Raw genomic sequence first — 8,532 nt, 5'->3', positions numbered from 1 at the left:
AGTCCTTCAAGTAGGATCTCAATTGGTAATATGCCAGCACTGTATCTTGAGTTGTATTGTATTTATCTTTCATTTGTTCAAAGGATAATTATTTCCTGAAAAACAATTTTCTATTCTTTTGATCTCTTTTTTCTCCCATTCTCTAAAGGAAAGGTTATCTATTGTAAAAGGGAGTAACTTATTTTGCGTCAATATTAGTTTTGGTAATTGGTAATTTGTTTTATTCCTTTCTACATGAATCTTTTTCCAAATATTGAGTAGATTATGTAATACTGGAGAACTCCTACGTTGTACCAATTTTTCATCCTATTTATATAATATGTGTTCAGGTATCTTTTCCCCTATTTTATCTAATTCTAATCTAGTCCAATCTGGCTTTTCCCTTGTTTGATAAAAATCTGATAGATATCTTAATTGTGCGGCTCTATAATAATTTTTAAAGTTTGGCAGTTGTAAGCCTCCTTGTTTATACCATTCTGTTAATTTATCTAGTGCTATTCTCGGTTTCCCCCCTTTCCATAAAAATTTCCTTATTATTTTCTTTAACTCCTTGAAGAATTTCTCTGTCAAGTGTATTGGCAATGCCTGAAATAGGTATAATATCCTTGGAAAAATGTTCATTTAAATACAGTTTATCCTTCCTATTAGTGTTAATGGTAAATCTTTCCAATGCTCTAAATCGTCCTGTAATTTTTTCATTAGTGGATAATAATTGAATTTATATAGATGGCCGAGATTTTTATTTATTTGTATACCTAGGTATCTTATTGCTTGCATTTGCCATCTGAATGGTGATTCCTTCTTAAATTTTGAGAAATCCGCATTATTCATTGGCATTGCTTCACTTTTATTTACGTTAATCTTGTAACCCGACACTTCTCCATATTCCTTCAATTTCTTATATAATTCTTTTATTGATAGTTCTGGTTCTGTTAAGTACACTATAACATCATCCGCAAATAAACTGATTTTATATTCCTTGTCTTTTATTTTTATCCCTTTTATATTATTTTCTGTTCTTATCAATTCTGCTAGTGGTTCTATAGCTAACGCAAACAATAAGGGTGATAGTGGGCATCCCTGCCGTGTTGACCTGCTTAAGTTAAATTGCTTTGATATATATCCATTTACTGTCACTTTCGCCAATGGCCCCTTATATAATGCTTTAATCCAATTAATATACTTCTCTGGTAAACTGAATTTTTGCAATACTTTGAATAAATAATTCCATTCTACTCTGTCAAAGTCCTTCTCTGCGTCTAAAGCAACTGCTACTGTTGGCGCTTTACTCCCTTCTACTGCATGAATTAAGTTAATAAATTTACAAATATTGTCTGTTGTGCGTCTTTTTTTAATAAATCCAGTTTGGTCTAGATTTACCATTTTAGGTACATACTCTGCTAATCTGTTTGCTAATAGTTTAGCTATTATCTTATAATCTGTGTTAAGTAATTATATTGGTCTATATGACGCTGGTGCGAGTGAATCTTTTGCTTTAGTATTACTGTAATTATTGCTGTTTTACATGAATCTGGTAAGCTTTGTGTTTTATCAATCTGGTTGATTACTTCCAGGAGGGGAGGAATTAATAAATCTTTAAATGTTTTATAGAATTCTATTGGGAATCCATCCTCTCCTGGTGTTTTATTATTTGGTAATTTTTTTATTATCTCTTGTATTTCTACTATTTCAAATGGTTCTGTTAATTTATTTTGTTCCTCTATTTGTAATTTTGGTAGTTCAATTTTGGTTAAAAATTCATCTATTTTCCCTTCTTTCCCTTCGTTTTCAGTTTGGTATAATTGTTCATAGAATTCTCTAAAGTTTTCCTTGATCTCCGTTGGATTATATGTGATTTGTTTGTCTTTTTTCCTTGATGCCAATACCATTTTCTTAGCTTGTTCTGTCTTAAGCTGCCATGCTAGAATTTTGTGCGTTTTTCCCCTAATTCATAATATTTCTGTTTTCTCTTCATTATGTTCTTCTCCACCTTATAAGTTTGTAGTGTTTCATATTTTATTTTTTTATCTGCCAATTCTCTTCTTTTAGTTGTATCTTCCTTCATTGCTAATTATTTTTCTATATTTACTATTTCCCTTTCCAACTGCTCTGTTTCCTAATTATAGTCCTTCATCTTGGTTACATAACTTATTATTTGCCCTCTAATGAACACTTGCATTGCATCCCATAGTATGAACTTATCTTTCACTGATTCCGTGTTTATTTCAAAGTACATTTTAATTTGTCTTTCAATGAATTCTCTAAAATCTTGCCTTTTAAGTAGCATGGAGTTTAATCTCCATCTATACATTCTTGGAGGGATGTCCTCTAACTCTATTGTCAATATCAAGGGTTCATGTAAGCTGTCTCGAATGGGATTTGACAATTGACAACATTATTTCATTGATGACTACATCTGAATAAATATTATGGTGACTTTTTTGTTTAATAGGCACTGATATTTGGTCCTAATGCTTCTGAACTGGCTCACTTGCTAATACTGAAGTGCAAGAAAGCATGAAAACAAAGAATAGAGGAATTCTCAGCATGTGAGACATCTTTCTAGAGGGAAATGGCTAACTATTTTGTTAATGTGCTTTATTCACTATTTTGATTAAAGAAAAAAGTGTGCGATATGGTAGATATGAGAATGAGATTGGATGATGAAATATTAGAGTAGAGAAGGGGAGGGTAGAAATAGCAAAACTCCAATTATCCACTATCCCATTGTTTGGGATTCCTGATGATTTGGCATCTTGGCACTGGTAGCATTCTCTTTAACCCACCAAGGCTGCCAGTTCCCACACTAACCTGCCAACATCCCAATGATTTCCACCCACCCCCACTCAGCATCTCACCTTTGAAGCAGGCTGGACCATCTGACCTTTTTAGCAAGGTTTTGAAAATGTCCACAAAAACTCCAGTCAGTTCATTCATGCATGTTTTAAGTGCATGACCGTGTTTGCTGTCAAGGTCGTGATGCTTTCAGAGACGGTATCTTGCTGAAGATTCTGTTCACATCAGCCTTAGAACTGGCAGCACAGTGTTTCCGGGGGCAGTGGGAGTACTTGATTGTATTCCCTTTCGAAGCAAATGTAGAAAGCATTGAAATCTCGGTCTCTGCCGTTATGAAGCAGTGGCGCCACTAGCTGCTTCATCCCGCAGATAGAATGCATGTTATTTGAGTAATCAAGCTTTCTATCATGTTGAACCAACTGATGTACAGAATCAGTAGATTAAATGAAGAAAATTGCCTCCTCTTCGTTCGTCTCTGGCAAAAAAAATTCCAAACCTAATCTCAATTTGGAAACCCGATATTAACTCAGAGCTATTTAAACTAAAACAGTTTGCATTCATTTAATATTTGAGTAATGTTTGAATACGTGCACATGAATAGCTTTTATCCAGACAGTAGCTGTGAGATTTAAATTGTACTGTATATGCTCTGAAGATGAATCCTTCTTTGGCTTGGCTTCGCGGACGAAGATTTATGGAGGGGGTAAAAGTCCACGTCAGCTGCAGGCTCGTTTGTGGCTGACAAGTCCGATGCGGGACAGGCAGACACGATTGCAGCGGTTGCAAGGGAAAATTGGTTGGTTGGGGTTGGGTGTTGGGTTTTTCCTCCTTTGCCTTTTGTCAGTGAGGTGGGCTCTGCGGTCTTCTTCAAAGTAGGTTGCTGCCCGCCAAACTGTGAGGCGCCAAGATTCACGGTTTGAGGCGATATCAGCCCACTGGCGGTGGTCAATGTGGCAGGCACCAAGAGATTTCTTTAGGCAGTCCTTGTACCTTTTCTTTGGTGCACATCTGTCACGGTGGCCAGTGGAGAGCTCGCCATATAACGCGATCTTGGGAAGGCGATGGTCCTCCATTCTGGAGACGTGACCCACCCAGCGCAGCTGGATCTTCAGCAGCGTGGACTCGATGCTGTCGATCTCTGCCATCTCGAGTACTTCGACGTTCGGGATGAAAGCGCTCCAATGAATGTTGAGGATGGAGCGGAGACAACGCTAGTGGAAGCGTTCTAGGAGCCGTAGGTGATGCCGGTAGAGGACCCATGATTCGGAGCCGAACAGGAGTGTGGTTATGACGACGGCTCTGTATACGCTAATCTTTGTGAGGTTTTTCAGTTGGTTGTTTTTCCAGACTCTTTTGTGTAGTCTTCCAAAGGCGCTATTTGCCTTGGCGAGTCTGTTGTCTATCTCATTGTCGATCCTTGCATCTGATGAAATGGTGCAGCCGAGATAGGTAAACTGGTTGACCGTTTTGAGTTTTGTGTGCCCGATGGAGATGTGGGGGGGGCTGGTAGTCATGGTGGGGAGCTGGCTGATGGAGGACCTCAGTTTTCTTCAGGCTGACTTCCAGGCCAAACATTTTGGCAGTTTCCGCAAAGCAGGACGTCAAGCGCTGAAGAGCTGGCTCTGAATGGGCAACTAAAGCGGCATCGTCTGCAAAGAGTAGTTCACGGACAAGTTTCTCTTGTGTCTTGGTGTGAGCTTGCAGGCGCCTCAGATTGAAGAGACTGCCATCCGTGCGGTACCGGATGTAAACAGCGTCTTCATTGTTGGGGTCTTTCATGGCTTGGTTCAGCATCATGCTGAAGAAGATTGAAAAGAGGGTTGGTGCGAGAACACAGCCTTGCTTCACGCCATTGTTATTGGAGAAGGGTTCAGAGAGCTCATTGCTGTATCTGACCCGACCTTGTTGGTTTTCGTGCAGTTGGATAATCATGTTGAGGAACTTTGGGGGACATCCGATGCGCTCTAGTATTTGCCAAAGCCCTTTCCTGCTCACGGTGTCGAAGGCTTTGGTGAGGTCAACAAAGGTGATGTAGAGTCCTTTGTTTTGTTCTCTGCACTTTTCTTGGAGCTGTCTGAGGGCAAAGACCATGTCAGTAGTTCCTCTGTTTGCGCGAAAGCCGCACTGTGATTCTGGGAGAATATTCTCGGCGACACTAGGTATTATTCTATTTAGTAGAATCCTAGCGAAGATTTTGCCTGCAATGGAGAGCAGCGTGATTCCCCTGTAGTTTGAGCAGTCTGATTTCTCGCCTTTGTTTTTGTACAGGGTGATGATGGTTAATTCTGCGACTGACTGTTGTCATCATGGACTGCTTTCTCTTAATCACAGAGGAGCACCTCATACTGAACTTGTTCAGAAAAAATGCAAAGCTGGAAAGCTCACAAAGGTCAAAGCAAAAAAGTATTTTTGTTAATAAAGTTTCTGATCCAGTGAATTAAGAGTTAGTGTCAGTGGAGAAACTGGCCACCAGGGGGACATTGTTCTTGTCTGGGATGAAAGGCAATCCCTCAGAATACAGTTTATTATGAACATGTCATGACAGTTCTTATTTTACAGTATTGTGCAAAATTACTATAAATTATAATTTTGTAAAAACAGCATTTAAAAAATATATAATTGGCACATTAAAAAGAGAAAATGTAAGGTAATGTCCATAGGTTCATTGACCATTAAGAAATCTGATGGTGGAGGGTAAGTAAAAACACAATGCAAGAGAAACTCAGTAGATCAGGGTACTTTATACAGCAAAGATAGCAATACCTAATCAATGTTTCATTCTTGAACCCTTCATCAATGTAGGAAAAAATGTCAGCAGGCACCCAAGCAAAATGGTGGGGGGTAGGAGCACGATCCCAAAGGCAGGAGGTAATTGGTGGATAAAGGAGGGATGGCTCTGTGAATAGAGAGCTAAGGGAAAGAAGGCGGGGCGGAGGGAAGGGAGATAGAATGCAGAGTAGGATGGAAGAAACCAATGTTAATGCCATCCGGTAGGAGAGCACCCAGATGAAAGATGTTGCTCCACCAATTTATGTATGTTCTTGGTGGGATAGTACGAGGCCATGGACAGATGTGAGAATGGGAGTGGGAATTGAGGTGGTTGCCCACTGATGTGGACAGAGTGAAGGTGCTCAGCAAAACGATATCCCAGTCTCTTGAGGTAGAGAAGGCTACAAAGGGAGCACCAGATGCAGTAGATCTCTCCTGCAGATACACAAGTGAAGTGTTGTATCACTTAAAGGAACTGTTTGGGGACCCAAATAGAGGTGTGTACACAGATATGGCACATCCTGTGGCCACAGGGGAAGGTACCAGCAGGTGGGGGAGATGAGTGGATGAAGGAGTTGCAGAGGGAGTGGTCCTGATGCAAGGTGGAGAGGGAACTAGTAGATGATGGAAATTACAGAGGATAATTTGTTGGATGCAGGGACAGGGAAATCCTATGTTTGTTACATCTAGGGTAGAGGGAGACAGTGTAGATGAGCAAGAAATGGAGATGTGGGTAAGACTGAGTTCATGGTGGTGGAGGGGAAGCCACATTTTTGGAAGAAAGTGGGCATTTATGATGATCTGGACTGAAAGACTTCATCTTGGGAACAAATGTGACAGAGACAGAGAAATTGGGAGAACCCTTCACACCCAGTCCCCTGCAAAGTTCCCAAGAGGAGGTCAAATGGGAATGGAGAAGCCTGGAGGGGGTATGAACCCAGCCCAACAGTGGATCACCTACAGTAGTGAGGTGCAGGATTTCAGCAGAAGAGACATGTTAGGATGTTGTAAAACAATGATTAAAGTGCAATGGGTCACAGTTGCTTGTGGTGTATTTTAATCTTGTAGTTATTAAACTTATTAAGGCAAAATTTAAGATTTTGTGCAAGGATTCCAGTAGATCACATTGATGGGAGTGGGGAGGGAGACTCCAGTGATCCTCTCTACCATTCTTATGGTCCGGTGGATTGACCTCCAATCCATTTCTCTGCAGCAACCGTACCACACCATAATGCAGCCGGCCAGATCACTCTCTATAGAGCTCCTGTAGAAGGTTGACATAATGGTGGCTGGTAGCCTTACCTGCTTCAGTTTTCTCAGGAAATGCAGTCGCTGTTGCCCCTTCCTAACAAGTGAGGAGATGTTGAGTGTAGATGATAGGTCACCAGTTAAGTGAGCTCCAAGGAACATGATGCTCTCCACTTACTCTACTAGAGAGTTGTTGATGTGTAGAGAAGGGTGGTCATTCCTGGTCCTCTGGAAGTTCACAATCATCTCTTTAGTCTTATCTACATTGAGACTCAGGTAGTTTCTTGCAACATTTCATGAGATTTTCCACCTCTTTGTGAAGCGACTCTTCATAGTTGCTGATGAGGCCAATTACTGTTGTGTCATCTGCAAACTTGATGACACTGTTGGAGCTGGATCTGACTATGCAGTCATGGGTCAGTAGCATAAACAAGAGTGGGCTGAGCACACAGCCTTAAGGTGCTCAGCATTTTGCTTCTGATCCAGACAGACTGTGGTCTTTCCGTTAGGAAGTCCAGGATCCAATTACAGAGAGGGGTGCTGAGTCTCAGCAAGGACAGCTTCTCCACCAGCCTCTGGGGTATTATTGTATTAAAAGCTGAGCTAACGTAGGCAATAAAAATTGCAGGGAAAATGGGGAGAATGATGTTATTAGGGAAAACTACCAGCCGAATAATTGTTCTGTGAGCTGGCGTAAACTCAGTGGCCAAATGGCCCTCCTCTGTGTTGAAAGCAGAAAGAGTGCAGATAGAGTTGGAGTCTGAAGAATATCAATGTGCTTGAGGGAGCAAAGGACCTTGAATTGAGGGATGATTCCAATGTGCCAATGCACTTGTGCTGCTTTCTGTGGACCATTGGCATTATAAATGTGAGAACATTTTCAGAAATTAAGGATTTAAGGGCTTAGCATTTATAAATTTTAATTAGGTTTATTTAAAATTTGTACTGATGTAATTGACAGCTCATTGAGCCCACCATCTTCGGGAATTGAGCCGACTCTCCATACCATCATACAAGGCAGAGGGCCAATAATTATCATTGTTTTCTTGGACAATACTTATCAAGGGCTGTTTTGGGTTTTTTTTTCTCTGTGTACTTTACAGGTCACCCCACAGCGACAACTCTTCTAAGTGACTGCATTGGTGTAACATAAAGTTGTTTAAATCATAATCTTCCTTTCAGATAATACATTATTGTGCATCTGGAAAAAGCCTGATTTGTCTGCTACTTTTCTTTCAGTAAAATCTGGTAATTACATTGTTAGTTTACACTTTGTGATCATTTCGTACATTTTATAAATGCACTTTGCTTCTCCTTAATGATTTCAAATTAATATTTGTGGCCACAGCCAAATTTTTACTGCCAATTAATTTATTTTGATTAACTATTATTGGGTATGGAACTACAGGCAACAATCTTGCTGTCCTTCAAAATCAAGCCATTGGCTCTTTTATGGCTAAAGATAGGGAAGAAAATGCTTCAACTTGACATTTCCTCTACTGGAACCATGTTCTGGGTATAGAACCCATTCAATTCTGTAATGAAATGTTAACCTAGATTATGCTTTAGTAGAATGATGCACAAACCTATAACCGAAGTTAGGAGGAGAATTTTATAATTACAAATTCTGCAGATACTGCCAATATAAATAACATCCTGCAATCTATGTTTGCAAATTAACATTACTTAAGTAATACGTTCAAAACATTTGCAAGCTAT

The sequence above is a fragment of the Narcine bancroftii genome, chromosome 2 (assembly GCF_036971445.1).
Source record: "Narcine bancroftii isolate sNarBan1 chromosome 2, sNarBan1.hap1, whole genome shotgun sequence".
In the NCBI taxonomy this organism is placed as follows: Eukaryota; Metazoa; Chordata; class Chondrichthyes; order Torpediniformes; family Narcinidae; genus Narcine; species Narcine bancroftii.
Note: the sequence above shows the minus strand (reverse complement) of the source record.